This window comes from Oryx dammah, unplaced genomic scaffold (genome assembly GCF_014754425.2).
Source record: "Oryx dammah isolate SB20612 unplaced genomic scaffold, SCBI_Odam_1.1 HiC_scaffold_5, whole genome shotgun sequence".
Lineage (NCBI taxonomy): Eukaryota > Metazoa > Chordata > Mammalia > Artiodactyla > Bovidae > Oryx > Oryx dammah.
The window spans coordinates 90,629,099-90,649,186 of record NW_024070189.1 but is presented as its reverse complement, the minus strand read 5'-3'; the positions used below and the strand labels follow the sequence as shown (position 1 = coordinate 90,649,186).

Sequence of the window (20,088 nt, the reverse complement as noted above, 5' to 3'; positions counted from 1 at the left end):
GGGCATTTTCCACCCGCCGCGCCCCCCCCCCCCGCCCCGGGGCTGCCAGCTTTGGTTCTTGGTGGTTTCCAGGCTCCCCTTGGCTCCAGCTTGGCACTCATCTCCCACCTCCACAGGCGCTGAGTCCAGGGCCTGGTGCCAGGCAAGCCCTGGGAGGGGAGGGAGGTCTTGATGAGCACCCTCTGCTTTTACATCCAGGGTTCCCTCTGCTCCCTCCCCTCCCCCCTCCCCCGATGCTTCCACTAATGATGGAAGTGGGACTGGAGGGAGTGAGCGAAATTATATACACACGAACATATAAAAATTAGTTTAGGATCTGGGCCAAGAACCACTTGCGCTTGGCCAGGCATTGTGGGTAATTCATCGCCGATTACCATAAAAGCCAGAGCCTGCTGACAGGCGGCCGCGGGGCTTTTGTTTAAGATTCTGATGAATATATAATATGTCCTGCCTGGAGCCCGAGATTCCCCCCACCATCCCCGGGAAGGGTGTCCCCAGGCTCCTGCCCACGGGGCCGCCAGCTCTGGCCTGCTTGGGAGCCAGGCCTGCCCTGGGTCCATTGGTGAGCCTGCCTTGGAGGAGCGGCTTGGTGTTCAGTGCCCACTGCTGTCTGCAATGACCCCCAGCCCTGGGCCCTGTTCCCTCAGGCCCTCATTCATCCACTCCGTACACATTTATTGGGCTCCAGCTGTTTGGCTGGCCCCGCGCGGGTGCTGGGATGCTGCGGTGACAGATCAACGGGATCCCTGGCTTTTTAGAGTTGGGGTCTGATGGGTGAGTAGACAAGCATGAATTCATATTTAAAGATTCCTCATCTCTTGCCCAGGAGATGCAGATTAAAACAACAAGATCCATTTCTTGCCCATCCGCTCGGCAAAAATGTATGAAGCTTGATGATTTCCAGATTGGAAATGGGAGGGGGACCCCTGGGCGTCATCAGCGGGAGAATAAATCAGCATGGCTACTTCTCACCATCTTTTATTTTTATTTTCTGGCCAGCTAACACATACATGTGAGCTATAATGGAGGATGTACAGAAGAATACACAGGGGAGAGTCTCTCTACCACCACTCCCCTCCTATCCGCAGCTCTCCTCCCCTCTCCTTGGCCAGAAGCAGCCACCAGTCTCCTGCTAGGACAGCAGTTGGTAGACTTTTTCAGTAAAGGACCAGATAGTAAATCTTTTCAGCAGTCTCCATCAATACTGTTCAGTGCCACTATTGTAGCATGAAAGCAGCCAGAGACAATATGTGAATGAATGGCGGTGGCTGGATGCCAATAAACCTTTATTGACACAAACAGCCAGGGGGCCGGATTGTTGGCCCCTGCTCTGTGTTAGCACTGTCTAGCAGAACTTTTGTACAATTTTAGAAACACTCTCTGGTGATAGCTTTCTAATAAAATAGTCTCTGGCCACATGTGCTGTTGAGCATTGGAAATGTGGCTAGTGCAAATGAAGACTCAACTTTTAAATTTTATTCCATTTTATTGCATTTAAATGTAAACAGCCACATGTGGCCCGTGGCCACAGTTTTGGACAGAGCAGTTATCTAGACATCTTCAGTGAACGTTCAGTAGGCGGGTAGATTTATGTTCCCTGGTTTAACCAAATGGTAGCATCTTTTAAAAGCTGTTCCATACTTTGGGGTTGTTTTTTCCTCTCTTAAAAAAATGTATCTTAAAAGTGATGTCATAATTATACATCTGGCTCTATCTTCCTCTCCACAGCTGTGATACTGGTCTCATAATACTAAAAGATGGTAATCTTTTGTGGCATTATTTGGTCCCTTGCACCATTATCTGTTTAACCAATCCCCTATTGTTGGGCACTTAGGTTGTTTCAAGTCTTCTGCCATGAGGATTTTCTACACATGCCATTTCACGGGGATGTGTCTTTCAGAAAAACTCCTAGAAGTGATGTTAGCAGGTTCAAAGGGAAGGTGCAGACCCTCCAACTGGCCATCTCTCTGCACTGAGATGTGGAAGATGTGGATGCAAAGATTCACAGGCATTGGTCAAGACTGAGGTAAAAATAAAAAGTGGAGCCAACCTAGGTGTCCATCAACAGGGGATTGTAATAACCTTGTAATGGAAGATTATACACAGCAGGGGAAGTATCTAGGGATGAGTGTGCTCAGTAGATACAGTGTCTTTTGAAAGGAGGAGGAATGCTGGGAAATGATACAGACAAGATGATACAATTTCACGGAAGAAAAAAACCACTCTGTATTCTGGTGTTACTTTTGGTCTCTAACTGCTTGGGAGAGATATGCAGAGATTGACACAAACCAGCAGTAGAGGTTGCTTCTAGGAGCAGATAAGAGGGGCTCTCCCATCCACAAATCTTTGCATCTGCCGCACACCAGCTGCTTCCTGTCCTCAGCAGGAGGAATTTGAAGGAACAAATCTCCTGCCCTCTTGCAGCTAGCACTCCAGTTGGGGAGCCCGAGAATAAACAAAGCACAGATAAAACCCACATAAAATGTCAGAGAGAGTGGTAGTTTGCTCTGAAGTGAAGTTGCTCAGTCGTGTCTGACTCTTTGTGACTCCGTGGACTGTAGCCTACAAGGCTCCTCAGTCCATGGGATTTTCCAGGCAAGAGTACTGGAGTGGGTTGCCATTTCTTTCTCCAGAGGATCTTCCCCACCCAGGGCTCGAACCCGGGTCTCCTGCAGGGTAACGCTTTACCGTCTGAGCCACCAGGGAAGTCTTCTCTAGGGGGGATAAATTCCAAGGGACTGGGGAGGGCCCAGCGTGGGAGGCAGAATTTTCAAGAGGATGTCCCAGAAGACCTCACTGAGAAAGTGACATAGGAGGGGGACTTCCCTGGAGGTCCAGTGGTTAAGGCTCTGTGTTTCTAACGTGCCTGCCAAAAAAAAAAAAGTGAGATTTGAACAGAGGTGGTGAGGGAGGGAGACAGGTGGATTTTACAGGAAAGAATGTTCCCAGCAGGCGAACGGAGAATGCAAAGGCCCGGAGGTGAGATCTCCTAGGACAATGGCTGAGTCCAAACCCCTGCCTTCACCCAAACCTGCACTCCCTCCATCATGGCTCCCAGATGAGCACTGCTTGCTGGGGAATAATTAATGATTTTTTTTTTAATATTTATTTCTTTGGCTGCATAGGAATCTTAGTTGTTACACTTCAGGATTTTTAGCTGTGGCATGTGGGATCTAGTTCCCTAACTGGGGATTGAACCTGGGCCCCCTGTATTGGGAGTACAGATTCTTAGCCACTGGACCCCCAGGGAAGTCCTGGAATAATTAATTATTAATCATAATACCTGATATATCTGGGAGCCAGAGGCCCATCTTTATGCCTCCATGAGGCCACCAGTCCCCACCCACATGTGAGCTACAAAGTCACAGATGGGCTAGGTTCAAGATGCTACAAATTCCAGGACTGGGTGACCTCCAGTCAGGCAGGAAGAAGGGAAGCCAAGGCCTGGATTGGGGGAAAGGGAGGAGGTGAGAACCAGCCTGTGTTCAAGTCCTAGTTCTGCCACTTTCTAATGGGGAGAATAGGAGCCCAACCTCCAGGCCTTAGTTTCTCCAACTGAAAAATGGGGAGAATAGTAACCCCAGTCTTTGAGGTGATTCAGTGAGCTGCTTCGTGGATGCCTGGCCTACAGGAAGAGCCAGGAATAAGGGCCAGAGTGCTCACTGAGTGCACACTCTGCACCTGGCTTGCTTTAGAGTGCTTTCCCCCATTGTTCCCTGTTGTTCAGTCGCTCAGTCGTGTCTGACTCTTTGTGACCCCATGAACTGCAGCACGCCAGGCTTCCCTGTTTCACCTCTCCCAGAGTTTGCTCAAACTCATGTCCATTGAGTCAGTGATGCCATCCAACCATCTCATCCTCTGTCACCCCCTTCTCCTCTTGCCCTCAATCTTGCCCAGCGTGAGGGTCTTTTCCAGTGATTTGGCTCTTTGCATCAGTTCAGTTCAGTCGCTCAGTCGTGTCCGACTCTTTGCAACCACACAGCACGCCAGGCCTCCCTGTCCATCACCATCTCCCGGAGTTCACTCAGACTCACGTCCATCAAAGTCAGTGATGCCATCCAGCCATCTCATCCTCTGTCGTCCCCTTCTCTTCCTGCCCCCAATCACTCCCAGCATCAGAGTCTTTTCCAATGAGTCAACTCTTCACATGAGGTGGCCAAAGTACTGGAGTTTCAGCTTTAGCATCCTTCCTTCCAAAGAAATCCCAGGGCTGATATCCTTCAGAATGGATTGGTTGGATCTCCTTGCAGTCCAAGGGACTCTCAAGAGTCTTCTCCAACACCACAGTTCAAAAGCATCAATTCTTCGGTGCTCAGCTTTCTTCACAGTCCAACTCTCACATCCATACATGACCACAGGAAAAACCATAGCCTTGACTAGACGGACCTTATTCGGCAAAGTAATGTCTCTGCTTTTGAATATGCTATCTAGGTTGGTCATAATTTTTCTTCCAAGGAGTAAGCGTCTTTTAATTTCATGGCTGCAATCACCATCTGCAGTCATTTTGGAGCCCCCAAAAATAAAGTTTGACATTGTTTCCACTGTTTCCCCATCTATTTCCCATGAAGTGATGGGACTGGATGCCATGATCTTCGTTTCCTGAATGTTGAACTTTAAGCCAACTTTTTCACTCTCCTCTTTCACTTTCATCAAGAGGCTCTTTAGTTCCTCTTCACTTTCTGCCATAAGGGTGGTATCATCTGCATATCTGAGGTTATTGCTATTTCTCCCGGCAATCTTGATTCCAGCTTGTGTTTCTTCCAGTCCAGCGTTTCTCATGATGTACTCTGCACAGAAGTTAAATAAGCAGAGTGACAATATACAGCCTTGACGTACTCCTTTTCGTATTTGGAACCAGTCTGTTGTTCCATTTCCAGTTCTAACTGTTGCTTCCTGACCTGCATACAGATTTCTCAAGAGGCAAGTCAGGTGGTCTGGTATTCCCATCTCTTTCAAAATTTTCCACAGTTTATTGTGATCCACACAGTCAAAGGCTTTGGCATAGTCAAGAAAGCAGAAATAGATGTTTTTCTGGATCTCTCTTGCTTTTTCCACGATCCAGCAGATGTTGGCAATTTGATCTCTGGTTCCTCTGCCTTTTCTAAAACCAGCTTGAACATCAGGAAGTTCACAGTTCACATATTGCTGAAGCCTGGCTTGGAGAATTTTGAGCATTTCTCTTTGCATCAGGTAGCCAAAGTATCTGAACTTCAGCTTTGCCCCATACTAAACCTTAAAGAGCATTCTGAAGTCTTGGAGGAGGGTGGGGTTGGGACCTGGACCCAACCTCTGTCTAAAGATGTCACCTTGCCCCACCTCCCAGTCACCCAGGACTTGAGAACTTGGGGAACTGCCCAGAGAGGTCATGCCCACACCTGAGCTCATGGCTGGGTCAAGCAGGGACGACAGCTCTGCTGTCGTCTGGCTCCTCAGTCTTCTCACCTGTGAGGTGAGACTTAGCCTGAGGCTCCTATCCCCACTTCTTCCCATTCAGTCCAGCACCACTTAGATTTCTTCTCCCAGTTCCCCTCTTCCTTCACATCTTAGATATCACCTCTCCCAGAAGCCCTCCCCACCGCCATGCCAGATGCATGCCTCATCACACCTCTGGTCGCTTAACTGCCAGGGCCCCCCATCTGCCTCCCCTGCAGCCTGTGAACTTCCTGATGCTGGGCCAGGACTGCCTGGATCATCTTATGTCTCTAGTGCTCAGCCTGGAGCCTGGTATACAGCAGGTGCTCTTTAAATGCATGTGTTAAAGAATTGTTACGGAAGTATGATAATTGTTCATGCCTCAAATATGTTCATTCTTCACATCACATCCCTCCACCTTACTCCTCTAATCCTGTCTCCCTCTCTTTCCCCAGAGCTTAGTGTATTCATTCCTACCACAGGACTTTTGTACACGCTGTGTCCTCTACCCAGAATTCCCTCCCCACCCCCATCTTTGTGTGGCTGCCTCCATCTATCTCCCTGCCTAGAAGAGAAACCCTGGGTGGTTGTCTGCCCTGGTTCCTGCTGCATCTCCAAAACTCAGAATAGGGTCTTGTACAGGATAGATGGCTAAGATTTCAGTAGTGACCAAGGCTGGGTCCCACCCTCATGAGGCAAGTCAGTCAAATACTGCATGAAGCTCTGTCTTGGGCATCTCTCTGGCCAGTGCCTCAGTTTCTCTGATCATCAAAGACCTTGACCCCACCAAAATCAGTCCCAGGCACCAGAAACCCAGTTGTCCTCTGCACAGGTGGGGACACAGAGACCCAGACAGGGGCAAGAACTTGCTAAAGGCCACACAGCTCCCTGGGGACCAAGATGGGACAAGAACCTAGGGCTCCTGCCTTCTCTGGGCCATGAGTCCTGAGAGGGACCTGCCACCAGCATGAAGCTTTCTGGGGGTGACCCAATGGAGGAAGCATCTGGTGGCACGGAGCTACACGGACCAGCAGCAACTCTGCTTTCAGTCAGTAACAGGTCAAGAAGAAAGTCTCAGTCGGGTACAGGGTGATCTTTAAAACCAATACCTGCCAGTCTCTCCATAACCAAATCCCATTGTGCTGCTGGGTTTAGTGACAGAATCTAGGGAAGATGGAAGAACTCGACTCATAGTTTCATTGTAATAATTTTTCTGGTGACTTTCAAGGCCAGGCAGTTAGAGCTGTGTGTTAGAGACTTAGTTTCTAAAGTAAATTAGTTTAAGAGAACCGCGTGAGCCAGTTGAATGAAAGATTTAATGAGGGTTATTGGGATGTGGCAGAAGTCGGGAACAAGACAGGGAGGATTTGAGGGGGAAATGCCACACACGTTCCCACTGGGGACCTGGCGGGTACAGAGGCATCTTACAGAGAGGATGTGGCCAGATATATTAAAGCGGCCACAGCTGGTTCAAGGTGGGCGACGGGGGGCCTGCCAGAGGCGCTACCCCTGCCACCCCCACCTCTGACTGAGTCAGCACATTGGCACCTGGCTGCAGAGTGGAGTCTGGCTGTGGTTGGAGCAGCTTTTCACAAATTTCTGCCTTTGGGGCCAGAGCAGCAGCCCCCAGAGGGTGCCTGGGGTGGAAGCCAAGTAGACCCAAGTTCAAATTGAGCTGTGTGGATTTGTGGCTGCAGATAGTACCTGCTGACCTCTGCGAGTGATGTACATCAGCCCCTCCAGATTTTGCAAGGACTCTTAGCCATTAGTTTATTCTTTCGTTCAGAAACGTTTTATTGAGTGCCTACTGCATGCCAGGCGCTAGGACCCAGCAGTAGCTGAAACTGACCTGGCCCTACCCTCCCAGTTCCCACCACTTCCAGCAGAGCTGGCCACAGAACTTTTTGTGCTGAGAGAAATATGTGATGTCTGTGCCAGTCCTGTGGCCACGAACCACACTGGAAACACGGTGTGACCAAGGAACTGGTTTTTGAATTTTAATTTTTTTAAATTTTAATTTAGTCACATGTGACTGGTGGTTCCTTATCAGACAGCATGAATCTAGACAGTAAATGAGAAGTAGATAATTTCAGATGAAAATAAATGACCCCCCTCCAAGAAAAAAAAGCTAGAGAATGAATATGCAATAAAGGCTGATGGAGGTGGTACCTGAGTGGCAGTGATCAACCATGGTGATCAGTTCTTCTCTGAGGATGCAATGTTTGAGGGAGACCTGAGTCGACAGAAGGAAATAGCTGTGAAAATGTGGGAGAAGGGTGTTTCATACGGAGGAAACCAGTATGTACAAAAGCCCTGGGGCAAGACTGTGCCTGGGGAGTTGGGGGAACAGCAAGGAGGCCCGTGGCTGGAGAAGAGTGAGCCAGGAGGGGAGGGCAGGGAGGGGACGGGGCAGGTCCTGAAGGGCCTTGTAGGCAGCAGGGCAGGACTTGGGCTTTTGCTGGAGAGAGGTGGGAGCCTAGAGGGTTGGGGGCAGAGGAAGAATGGGAGCTGATTCAGGTACTTACTGGCACCTTCTTGCTACTGTGGAGGGGAACAGGTTGTGAGGAGCAAAGGGCAGAGCTGGGGAACCAGGACAGGGGTGACTGGTCCAGGTGGGTACTGATGGGGACTAGACAGGCTGGGAAGGGCATCTGGAGAGAGACTTGAGAGCATTTCCAGAGCAGCACATGTGGTTGGGGGTGAGGGAAGGAAAGGAGTCAGGCTCAGTCCCCAGGTTCTAGCCCGAGCCTCTGGAAGGACAGAGCTCCAATTTGCTGAGCAGGGGAGGACACAGGGAAGAGAGGTTTGCTGGATCCAGCGGCGCCTGAAAGCATCCCAGCTTTTTCCAGGAGAGGATGGTAGCTAGGCCTGAGGGAACCAGAAGATGAAAAAGGCAGATGAGGAGGTGCTGCGTGCCTGTGGCAGGTAGCGTGCTCGCTGCGGTGTGACTGGCAGGCAGACACGGCGCCAGGGCCATGATGCCAGTGTGGGCGAGGCGGACACCGGGCTGGTCGACACACGCTCGCTGCCCCAGGGCATGAATGCTGAGCTGGGTGGGGAGGGGCCCATTGGGCAACCTGGGGCCGGGAGCCCCAGAGCCTGAGAAAGCAGGAAGCTGCCCAACCAGTTTCTCTCTTGCTTCCAAAGCCAAGTGTGTGGAGCTTGGTGGTTGCCCTTAAATGAAATTTTCAGAAATTTTGGTCCCAAATGTGAAGTCAGGGAAATGATTGGGAGTGGGGGTCCTGCTTGAGAATGTCCAGGGTATAGTTTTTTTTTTTTAATATTTATTTATATCACTACATTGGGTTTGGCAACCCACTCCAGTATTCTTGCCTGGAGAATCCCATGGACAGAGGAGCCTGGTGGGCTGCAGTCCAGGGGATCACAGAGTCAGACACGACTGAGGTGACTTAGCACAGCACTTACATCATGTAGGATCTTTAGTTGCGACGCATGGACTCCTCTATTGTCTCGAGGGCTCAATAGTTGAAGTGAGTGGACTTGGTTGCTCCCAGCATATGTGGGATCATCCCAGACCAGGAGTCGAGCCTACATCCTCTGCACTGCAATGCAGATTCTTAACCCCTGGACCAACAGGGAAGTCCCCAGGGTGCAGCTTTACCTGGGTGGGCACATCAGGGCGGGTCTCAAAGGTTTCTGACCATCCTGAGGGAATCACCCTCTTCTTGGAAATAAGGAGTGTCACAGCTTGCTCTCACAATGTCCTTTTCTATTGTTTATACTGGAGAGCGAGTGAAGACCTGTTAAACTCTGTGGACTGGACCCTGGCAGATGGTTTCATAATGGTGATCTCTGGGTACCCATCTGAGAAAGACCAGAAAGAGGCAGTTAGCCTCAGGCCCTTTGTACTTGCTGCTCCTCTTGCCTGAAACTCTTCCCCTAGGAGTTTGTCTGTCAAGGTCTTTCTGAGAGGTTCCCCCAGACCCCTCCATCCTTCTAGGGCCTTACAGTTCATTTTGTTTTCTTTTTGCAGCCTCTCAGTACTTCTGGCCTTATGTTAGTGATGATGTTTGTTTTCCGGTGCATATCCATCTCTCCCTCTTAACTGTGAGCCGTGGGGGTGGGGCGGGGTAAGGGGATGGGGGGGTCGCTTTTCGTCCCACTACTGTGTCCTCAGTGACCCAGCACACAGTAGGTGCTCAGTAAGTGTTTCGGGAAAGAATGAATGAAAATGACCACATGCTAACCGTTCTTCTCCAGGAGAGGGGTGGATTGTGGGCAATTTTTATTTTCTTCTTCATGCTGATTTTCCCTAATTTTCTGCTGCACGAGCCTATTTTATAATTAGAAGAAAAGTTATTTTGAAAAAAAATTACCCCCCAAATGTCCCAGCTGCAGGAGCTGACGTGATTTAGCCCCAGGCTGCATCCCAAGGACAGCGGCCTCCTGTGTGTATAGAGAGGATGTAGCAACTGATTTGTGGGCTCCCGCCTAGGGTCAGCCCTCAGGGGCACTGGGTGGGCCGAGCAGTCAGGGAGGGCTTCCTGGAGGTGGCAGCTCTAGCCTTCAGCGTGTTCAGATCAGAGTGCTCAAGGTAATCATCCTGAGTCCCCTCCTTAACTTGCACCCCACAACCAATCCTTTAGAAAACTTCCTTGGCTCTGCCTTCCTAATCTATCCAAAATGTGCCCATGCCCCTCCCCTCCCCACCCTGCCACCCTACTTCTCTGCCTCCACCTGATCAGTTCCCTCATCACTTGCCTGACCCAGTGCAGTCACCTCTGCCCTGGTTCTCCAGCTCCCCTCACCCCCAGTCTGTTCTCCATGCGGTAGCCACAGGGTATCTGGGAATACCTGAGTCACACCCCACCTTTCCTCTGCCTACAGCCCTCCAGCATGCCCACGTCCTTCAGGGTAGCCTAAGGCCCTGCATCGACCTGCCCTGTTCCCCTCGCTGCCTCCTCTCCTCCTCACTCACTCTGCTCCAGCCAGATGGGTCTCTGCTGTCCCTCCACCATACCAGAGACTGTTCTGCTCCAGGGCCTTTGCACGTGCAACACCTCCTTCAGGTCTTACTCAGATGTCACCTTCCCACTCTCTTCCTTGTCATTCCCTCCCTCAATCCTGTCCAACTTCTTTGCAACCCCATGGACTGTAGCACGCCAGGCTTCCCTGTCCTTCACTATCTCCCCGAGTTTGCTCAGATTCATGTCCTTTGAGTCGGTGATGCTATCTAACCATGTCATCCTCTGTTGCCCCCTTCTTCTCCTGCCCTCAGTCTTTCACAGCATCAGGGTCTTTTCCAGTGAGTCAGCCCTTCGCATCAAGTGGCCAAAGTATTGGAGCTTCAGCATCAGTCCTTCCAGTGAATATTCAGGGTTGATTTCTTTAGACTTTTGAATGTTGATTTCCCACTCCTGACCCTCCTATTTAATACTGCATCCCACCCCACATGTCCCCTCTTCCCTTTGTCCATTAACTTGGCCACACCATGAGGCAAATGTAGGATCCTAGTTCCCAGAACAGGGGACTAGACCCAGGCCCCTGCACTGGAAGCACAGAGTCTTAACCACTGGACCACTAGGAAAGCCCCTACTTTGTTCATCTTCATAGCACCTAGCACCAACTACCCTGGTGTATTTTCTTTCTTTCCTTTCTCATCCACTGCCTGTCCTGGAGCATCAGGATCATGAGGGCAGAGATCCTTCTCAGTCTTGGTCACTGCTTCATCTCCAGTGCCTCCAGCCAGGCCTGGCACATCGTAGGAACTTCCCTGGTGGTCCAGTGGCTAAGACTCCATGCTCCCAATACAGGGGGCCTGGGTTCAATTCCTGGTCAGGAAGATTCCATGTGCTGCAACTAAGACCTGGTGCAAATAAATTCATAAATAAAAAGAAACATTTTTAAAAAGAGGGCAGATAGGGACTTCCCTGGTGATTCAGTGGCTCAGACACCATGCTCCCGATGCAAGGGGCCCAGGTTCCATCACTGGTCAGGGAACTGGATCCCACATGCTGCAACTAAAGATTCCACATGATGCAACTAAGACTTGACACAGCCAAATAAATTTTTAAAATGGATAAATTAAAAAAGGGTGGATGAAGACCCCTGCTTTGGGACGCACAGTGTAGCATCTTGGGGAGAATGTAGAACTTGGAGGGAGGCCTTTTCTGGGTAAGAACCTGGCCTGGCTGTTACAGAAATGTTTGCTGAGAACCTGCTGGGTGCTGGGCACCCAACTCGGGGCACACACACTGATTGAGACAGAGACAAACCCAGCCCTGTCCTCTGAGGTCACAGTCTGGTGGGAGAGACAGACCTGTGTCCAGACAGTTAACATATGGGATGATCAGAACTGTGATGGTTGCAGGGGGTGGGGATTGTTCAGGGCATTGAGCAGACAGGGCCTCCCAGCTGAGGGAGGCCAGACGCAGGGCTTGTCTGGCTCCACCTCTACCTAGGGGGTGGCTGTGTTCCCACCCCACTGTGGTCACCTCCTTCACCTGGAAGCAGGAAGTCATCTACAGGGAGACACAGACAAGGGCACAGACAGGGTAGGGCCTGCCTGGGAGGGGGTGGCACATCCCCAGCCACCATCCTCTGGGGCTTGGGCAGCCCAGAGACAGGCATTTCTGCCCCAGGTCACCCAGCCTGATGACATGGATTCATTGGGGCCTGTTGTGTGCCTGCTTTGCATTTCAGATGGGGAAACCAAGGCTCCAAATGGCTCAGATTCTTGCTTGAAGTCATGTGGGATGTACCTGGATTCAAACCAGGGTCTGCACGAGCCCTTGGCCTGGACCATCAGCCTGTAGATGCAAGCGAAGCATGCTCCTGGGGGCATTCTCTGAGGGCCCACTGCGTGTCCTACCACACTGGGGTAGGGGGAGGTTCTGCTGCCTGATTCCACACCCATGTTGACCCAGAGCACCTCCTGCGTGCTTCCCACAAGGTACTGGGTTTCCAGGTGTCTGTCCCACCTCTATGAAGCATCAGCTATGGGCCCCCCAGGGTTATGGGGAAAGGAGGTGTCAGAGTATTTCTCATTTAGCAGCACCTACTACGTGTCCATTTAGCAACACCTACTATGTGTCCCATGAAGAAGGGGCAGGTGGAGAGTTTGCCTGTAGATGTAGAGTACTTACCGTGTGCCCTGTGTTTTGAAGAATCCAGTGCATGGCTCTCCAATGGCTGGCTCCCCAGTGCCAGGGGAAGTGGAATTATATGCTGTTTTGCAAAAGCAGGGCCCGAAAACGGGCAGATCACCCAGGGAGGGTGCATTCGGTGCTGGGGAGAGATGGGGGTAGACCTAGCACGGCATGGATAGGCAACCTTGGAAAGTGAGTAGTCCAGGTCCCTAGCAGAAGGGGCCACAGTGGGGCCCTCAGGGCCTCCCACAGCTGCCTGTGCACCCTCACCCCCACCCCATCAGAGCCCATGTTCTTTGTCCCACTAGGCGGTGAGCTTCTAGAGGCTGAGACCTGTCTGTCTCAGCTCTGCTGTTTACCCCTGGGCTTTACCTTTATAGTGATTTGTCATTTTCTGGCTCCAGGCCTTCTGTAGCATCGTGGTTAAGGGTGCTTAGTCGCTGGACCCAAACTTTGGTTCGAATCCCTGCTCTTCCTGACCTTGGTCATTTCTCTCTGTTCCTCCCTAACCCCTTCGGAAAATGGGGGTGATTGACGGTGGGGTGATGTGAGCCGTCACAAGGCCTGGAGTATACTTAGATCTCGATACACGCTGGCTGTGGGAGTCGTCCTTAGCCATCGGGATCAGTGGTGGAATTCGCCTGGAATGGGATCAGCCGGGGGAACCGGCCCCCCGCAGCAGCCCGTGGTCTCTGTCAGGCTTCTCTCCCCTCCCTGACCACTTCCCCAAGCTCCCAGGACCTACCGGGCCTCCGAATTCCCGGCCTCTCCCTCGGAGTTTTCAAACCCGCACCAGGGCAGCAGCGCCGGCCGGGATTGGCTGCCTGGGTGGGGCCACCCCTCCTTCCCCACCCCCCTGCCCTGTCTTCCCCTCCCCCTCCGGATCGGGTGTCTCGGGCTTGGCACGGTGGCCCCATCTGTTTCCAATCTGGCCCTGTGCTCTCCGCCCCCTCCCCAAGGTTGTGGCTCGGGTGGGGGGCCTGTGCCACAGTGTTCCCGTTCGCCCCCCCACCACAAACACCCCCAGCCCCCTCCTGGACTCCCAGCAGAAGGAAAGCCTCTTTGTGCCTGCGCCCTTCCCCCACCCTGTGGGCTTCTGTGTTCGTAGGGGGCGCGGCCTCTGCCATCCAACCCAGACTGGGAGGGGATTTTCTGCCCCTTCTTCGACCTCCTGTATTTGGGTCTGTTTGGGGCGCCCCCTCTGACGCCTGTCCAGCATCCAGTCCCTTTATCCGTTGCCATGGCCACGATCAGCGCCTGGAAGGGAGAGAGGAGCAAGGTAGGGGGCGCCCTCTGGCATCTGGCCTTCAAAAGGGAGGTTCTTGGGCTATGTCCCTTGGGGCGCCCCATCGGGTATGTGCACACTCCGGGAGCGGAGTGCACACAGTGCACTCCCTGGGGGCCTCCCGGGCACAGGACCCCAATCCACGTAGGCTTCCAGTGCCCACAGATCTGGCTCCCAACTGGTCCCCCCGCCCTACTTCCGGCCGGGCCCCGCCCGAGGTTTGCTCTGGAGCCCCCTCCCCAGGCCCACCCCTTGCCGGCTCCGCCCATGGTCCCGCCCCGCCCCGCCCCCAGGCCGAGCTTGCTGGGCCTCGGCCTCTCTGAGTACTCGCAGCGCGCGGCGCTCCGGGCGGACCCAGGGAAGGGCTGCAGCCGGCCCGGCCGAGGCAGCGCGGGGACCCGGGCCCTGATCTCTGAGCCTGAGGGTGAGTGCGTTGAGACCCCCTTCCACCTCGAGGCTCAGTCTGCGCTGGGCTTTGTCTCTTTCTTCGCCCCTACTCAGGCTCCCGAGACGGGGGCGGGGGGGGGTACCCTCCGGGTTCCCTCCACACCCCCGCTGCGTGCGGTCTGGCCTGGCTACCCCCCAGGGACATCTCGAGCCCACCGCTGCCTGGCGCGCCTCCCCCATTCAGACCGGTCGGTCTATAACTTTGGAAAACTCCAGACCGTTATGCTCCGTGGGGTCCCCTCCCCCGCCTGGCCCCCAGCCCGACCTCCTCTCCCACCTCCTGGGGGTGGAGCCAGGCCCCGGCAGCCTTCGCTCCCAGCCCGGGCGGAGGGGGTGCTCTGATAGAGGACTTCTGATAGGGGCTTTGGCTTCCTTCCCGCCGGGGACCCGCTCTGCAGAGGAGGTGACAGAACTCCGGGGGTGGGATGGGAGTAGGAGCGTAATTGGCTGGGATCCTTGCTCTTGCCGCTCCCCAAAACTCCCAGAAAGTTTTCCTGTCTGTTTGTCCCTGCGCCCCTCAGATTTATTCTCTGCATCTTGGTGTCTTTAATAAACTGAGGGGTCAGGCAAGTATATCAGCTCCTACCGACCCTCCCTCCATGCCTGTCTCCTTGTCCCTAAGTTCCCATGCCTCTGACTCCTCCACCTGCCCTCCCTGTCTTGCTTTCATTTTTAAATTTTATTATTGAAGTATAGTGGCTTTATGGGGGCTTCCCAGGTGGCCCAGTGGTAAAGAATCCACCTGCCAAACAGGAGACCTGGGTTTGATCCCTGGCTTGGGAAGATCCCCGGGAGATGGAAACGGCTACCCACTCAAGTATTCTTACCCGAGAACTTTCATGGACAGAGAGGCCTGGTGGGCTGTGGTCCATGGGTCCCCAAGTTGGGCATGACTGACTGGCTAACACAGCAAACACAGTTGCTTTGCATTGCTGTGTTGGACAACACCGCCCTCCCCGTTTATTGCCTGAGTCCTGCTTCCCCGAGTCCTACCCCAGAGGGGCTTCCTGGGGGAGGGGGAACCCCTGTGGGGGGCTGGCCCAGCCCTCCAAGCTCTGCCTGCCCCTCAATGAGCCTCCCCTCCATCTCTTAATGCTTGAGCAGTTTCCCTACACCCAAGAGCCATGTCGGCTGACATGGTGGCTTCTTCTGGCCTCAGTTTCCCTCTCTGAAAAGGATGTGAACACAGGAATGGTGTGGGTCAAATGGGGCCAGGCATGAAGTAGGTATCTAATAAACGCACATTCCTGGAGTGGGGAGAAGACTCCCATCCTGGAGGTTGATAGGTCTGTGAGGAGTAGAGCTATGATGGGAGACACTGGCACTGGGACAGTCCAGAGGGGGCCGTGATCCTGCCTGGGGTATGCAGGAGGGCTTCCTGGAGGAGGTGACAGCTCCACTGAGACCCGAGTATGAGTGTGCAGGCTGCAGTTGGATGGAGAGTGATGAAAAGGTGTGCTGGGTGGAGGGGACATCGTGCACAAATGTCCCTATGTGAGCCAGAAGGTGATGAGTAGGGACACCCACCAGGCAAACAGCACTTGCTGTGCGATGTGATGGAGTTGGCTGTTCTGGGTGGCTGAGGTTAGGAGTCTAGATTTGAATGGACTTTGATGGAAACCAGGGAAGGTTTTAGAGCAGAGGAGGGGCAGAGACCAACACAGCTACTTCCAGCCCCAGGGTCGAGGGTCAGGACTGGGCAGAGGACGGGTCCCTGGACGAGTCCACTCTCAGCCTGGGATGAGGAGGTCTGTGGCTACGGCTTGAAGGATGAGTTGACAAGTGGGCCCCCTGGAAGGAAGACCTGTATTAGGAAAGGCCCAGAGTCCCGAGGCAGAGCAGTGTGTTCTGAGAACCATGCAAAGAGGGAACAGGGCAGGCCCAGGACATCGAGTAGAGGTACTAGGGAGCCCGGCAGGTGTGAGCAGGGCAGGGGTGCACCCAGATCTTGATGTTCCAGGCTCCCCCACGAAGCCGGTGCAGGGGACATGCTGGCAGGAGCCACCATGGCAATGAGGCCCTGCAGGGAGTGTGGACTCTAAGCTTGATTGGGAGCTGGTCTCTGGCCTCAAATCTTAACCCACCCTTAACCTTGGTGTGTGACCCTCAACGTGCAGCTAGCACTCTCTGAGCCTCAATTTCCTCCTCTATCACACAGACGGAAGCACGGGGAGCACTTCAAAGGGCTGGGCATGTGGAAGGGACACTCATTACTCCCTCTGGGACTGGGCCTGGCTCCCCAGACGCCTTGCCCATCCTTTCCTGGCTGTGGGGACCCTTGGGGACAGCTTTCAATACAAACCGATGGTCAATTAAAGGCAGAACCCTGGGCCCTGGTCCTGGCTCATTCCTGGAAGGTAGCAGGGCCAGCCTCACCTGGCCCCACCCTGAGCCCATTTGCCTGTGGGAGGACATTGAGGCCCCAAGAGGGAGGGGCCCTCAGCCAGAGCCACATGGAGTCCACCAGGGGCTGCAGAGGCAGAGCTTGGACCCTGTGTCAACCTTTGGGGACACAGCAACCCAGGGAGGCAGGAGGCAGGAAGGCCCACCCCTGAGGCCCTGGGAAAGGGGGTCCAGGCTTCAGGAAAGTCCCCGGGCCCAGAAAGGAGGCAGCGGAGCCAGAGAGGTATGAGAGGTGGGGTGGGTGTGATGACCATGGGACTGTGCATCCCTGAGGGACTTTTCCTTAATAGGGACAAGCCACCCAGCCTTCCCTCTGCCTTGCCTTTGGAAATCCCTAAGGTTCAGGGTTGCATAGATGAGCCCCCTGGTCCCCAGGATGGCCCAGACCCAGAGGCAGGGCAGGAAGAGGCAGCAGGGAGTCCTCAGACCCCCAGGAGACCTTGCCTCGTGAAGGCGACACAAAGCCTATTTGCTGCCCAGTCCTGGTCATAATCACCCTTTTATGCTCCCTGCTGTGTGTGGGCACACAAAGCTGGCTCCAGGATCGCGTGACCTGCGCCCTGGCGCCTGACTGGAATGGGTGCCCGCTCACCCACTCTGAGCAAAGCCTGGTAGCCCCTAGAGGCCGTCCAGCAGCACCAGGCCCAGAGAGGGTCATTCATTTTCCCGAGATCACACAGCAGCTAGGGAAGAACACAGTCCTGTGTCGACGTGGAACCAAGGCTCCACCCAGCTGAGGGGCTTTGGCAGAGTCTCCTTTCCTCTGTGAGCCTTAGTTTCCCCATCTGTGCAGGTTGAGCACCCACTGGTGCCCAGCTGCTGGGCGTGGATGGTGGACAGCTTGGCGCCTGGCACAGAGGCCGGCAGGGATCCACCCTGGGCCCTGAGTTCCTTGTCCAGAGGCTGCTCTCTCCCCTCCTCCCCTCCTCCGCACGCTGTGCCCAGCCTCATTGACCACACAGGTTATTTCCTGTCACTCTCATGGGTGGCTGTTCCCTTCTTAATGACCACGCCATCCTCCAAGACCTTGGGGATCTCGCTCCATCATGCTGCCCCAAAGTTCACACCTCAGTTTCTCTTAGCCATGCTGGGGCTGGTGACCCAGACTGCTTTATGTGTGATGGCCATAGAGGAGGCTTGGCGTGGTGCCAGTCTGGCCACATCCCCTCCCCCCTGCTCAGAGGCCTCCCCGCTGAGGCTTCCTTGCCACGACTCTGCCCTAATCTCTCCCCATCTGCTCCTTGCCCTTCCTCATGCTGTTCCCTTCTGTGGAGACACCCACCCCCATTCTGCTTCCCCCTAGTAATTCTCAGCCAAGTAATCACGTGTGTGTGCATAAGTCACTTCAGTCATGTCCAAGTCTTTGCAACTCCGTGGATTGTAGCCCACCAGACTTCTCTGTCCATGGGATTCTCCAGGCAAGAATACTGGAGTGGGTTGCCATGCCCTTCTCTGGAGGATCTTCCCGACCCAGGAATTGAATCCACATCACTTACGTCTCTTGCATTGGAAGGCGGGTTCATATTAACATTGACTCTAGAGGTGGTAAGGTCCAGGCAGTGGGCATAGCACATGCAAAGGTCCTGGGACAGATGTGTTTAGGAACTGTGCCGGGGAGCCCCTGTGGCTTGAGCAGAGGGAGTGGGGCGGGTGGCTGGAGGAGGTCCTGCAGGGCCTTTTGAGTGGTGGGGAGGACTTGGACTTTTACCCCCAAAGGAAGGGGCATGGGACCTGACTTGGATGCTCCCTGGTGCCCTCTGGCTTTGAGGGGAGGACAGACAGGGCAGGAGACATGGCAGGTGATGACAGCATCAGTCCAGGAGAGCAATGATGGGACTGGACCAAATAGAGACAGAAAAAAGGGTAAGAAGTAGATAGACTTGGACTAGACTTTGAAGGCAGAGCTGATAGGATTTGTTTATCTTCTCCCCTGACCCCTTGTAGAAGACTCTCATACCTGGGTCTTGCAGGAAGCCAGAGGAGGGAGAGAGCCAGGGGCTTTGCTATAGCAAGATCCTTCAGGGAGGGTGGGGGCCTGAGAGACCCTGGAACTTGGAACCTTCTGTTCTGTCTGATCCTCTGCTACCCCCATTCCTGCCTCAGGCCTTGCTAGCCCCCAGTGCTCTGTCCTCCCCGCGCCCAGCAGGCTGGACTGGCCTCTTTGGGGGAGCCAGGAGCTGATGGCCAGGCCCTGCCTGTGCCTGGATCAGCCCCATCCTGCCCAGTAATTGAGAAGGCGTGGGCCCAGCGGGTAATTAGGGGCCTCCCAGTCTAGAAGGTGGCTGCCCTTGGCTCCCATGGGGCATGGGGGAGCGGGGGAGCATCGTGGCTGGGGCCCTTCCTGCGGGTGACCCCTGCCCATGCCAACTTGTATTGGAGGTGAGTAGACAGGAACTAGGAGGTCACCCCCACCTTACCCCCATGCCCCAGGGGGCCTGGCAGCCCTGGGTTTGGCAGTCTGTGTTGCTACATTGCCTCGGTTTCCCTGAGGCTCTGTGCAGGCCTCTCCCGCCGATCCAAGTGGTCTGGGCCAGAGCCCCACCCTGTCCCCCAGATGGGGCTGAGTCTGTGTGCATCTGTGGGTGGCGTCAGCTGCTGTGGTCACCCTGGCCGCAGCTGGCCATGGGCCGTTTCTCCAGCTAGGGCCTTCACCATCCCCATCAGCCAGTTTTGCTCTTAAAGGGCCTGTAGAGGGATTGCCAGGGGAGGTGGCTGGCTCCAGGCTTCCGTTTCCCCATCTGCACATCCTGGACCAGTTGGGTCCCAGTGTGTGTCTATGGTCTGACTGTGCGCGTGCCTGAGTGTGTACATGTGGATGAGGGGGGTCTGACTATGCGTTTCTGGGTATATATTGTCTGGATGGGTGCAAGCTCTGTCTGCTGACTGCCTATCTTTGTCGCCCACTATGTGCCCACATCTGAGTCTGGGGGCTGTGTGTTTTCACCTCCTGTGCCCCATGGAGCTCGCATCTGCCTCCATACTCATGTTTGCCCACAACCCAGCTGTGTGTGTATATTGCCTGCGTGCTCATGACCCTATGTATGCGTGTCTCGCCTGGCTGTGGATCTGTGATCTTGGCGTGGACCCGTGTCTGCCTCTGATCTGACTGTTGACATATGCTGTCAGCCCCATTGCAACCCAGTGTCTGGAGCCTGATTTTGTGCCTGTCCGTGTGCCTGTGGTGAGTGTTATTGGCCTGACTACGAAGAATTGATGCCTTTGAACTGTGGTGTTAGAGAAGACTCTTGAGAGCTCCTTGGACTGCGAGGAGATCAAACCAGTCAATCCTGAAGGAAATCAATCCTGAACGTTCATTAGAAGGACTGATGCTAAAGCTCCAATACTTTGGCCACCTCGTGCAAAGAACTGACTTGTTAGAAAAGACCCTGATGCTGGGAAAGATTGAGGGCAGGAGGGGAAGGGGACGACAGA

The 20,088-nt window shown here is 54.0% G+C and overlaps 1 protein-coding gene across 7 annotated transcripts in view; it reads left to right on the top strand.

Annotated features, from left to right (window-relative positions):
• Positions 1 to 20,088, top strand: part of PTPRS (protein tyrosine phosphatase receptor type S) — a 109,773-nt gene that overhangs the window by 22,462 nt on the left and 67,223 nt on the right. For 6 of the 7 annotated variants that reach the window (XM_040242042.1, XM_040242041.1, XM_040242040.1 and 3 more), the window contains exon 1: positions 14,119 to 14,230. The exons of the other annotated variant lie outside the window; for it this stretch is intronic. The gene's annotated coding sequence lies outside the window, so the exon portion shown is untranslated. Of the gene's footprint in view, positions 1 to 14,118; positions 14,231 to 20,088 lie in introns of those variants that run through there. 7 annotated transcript variants of the gene reach the window in all.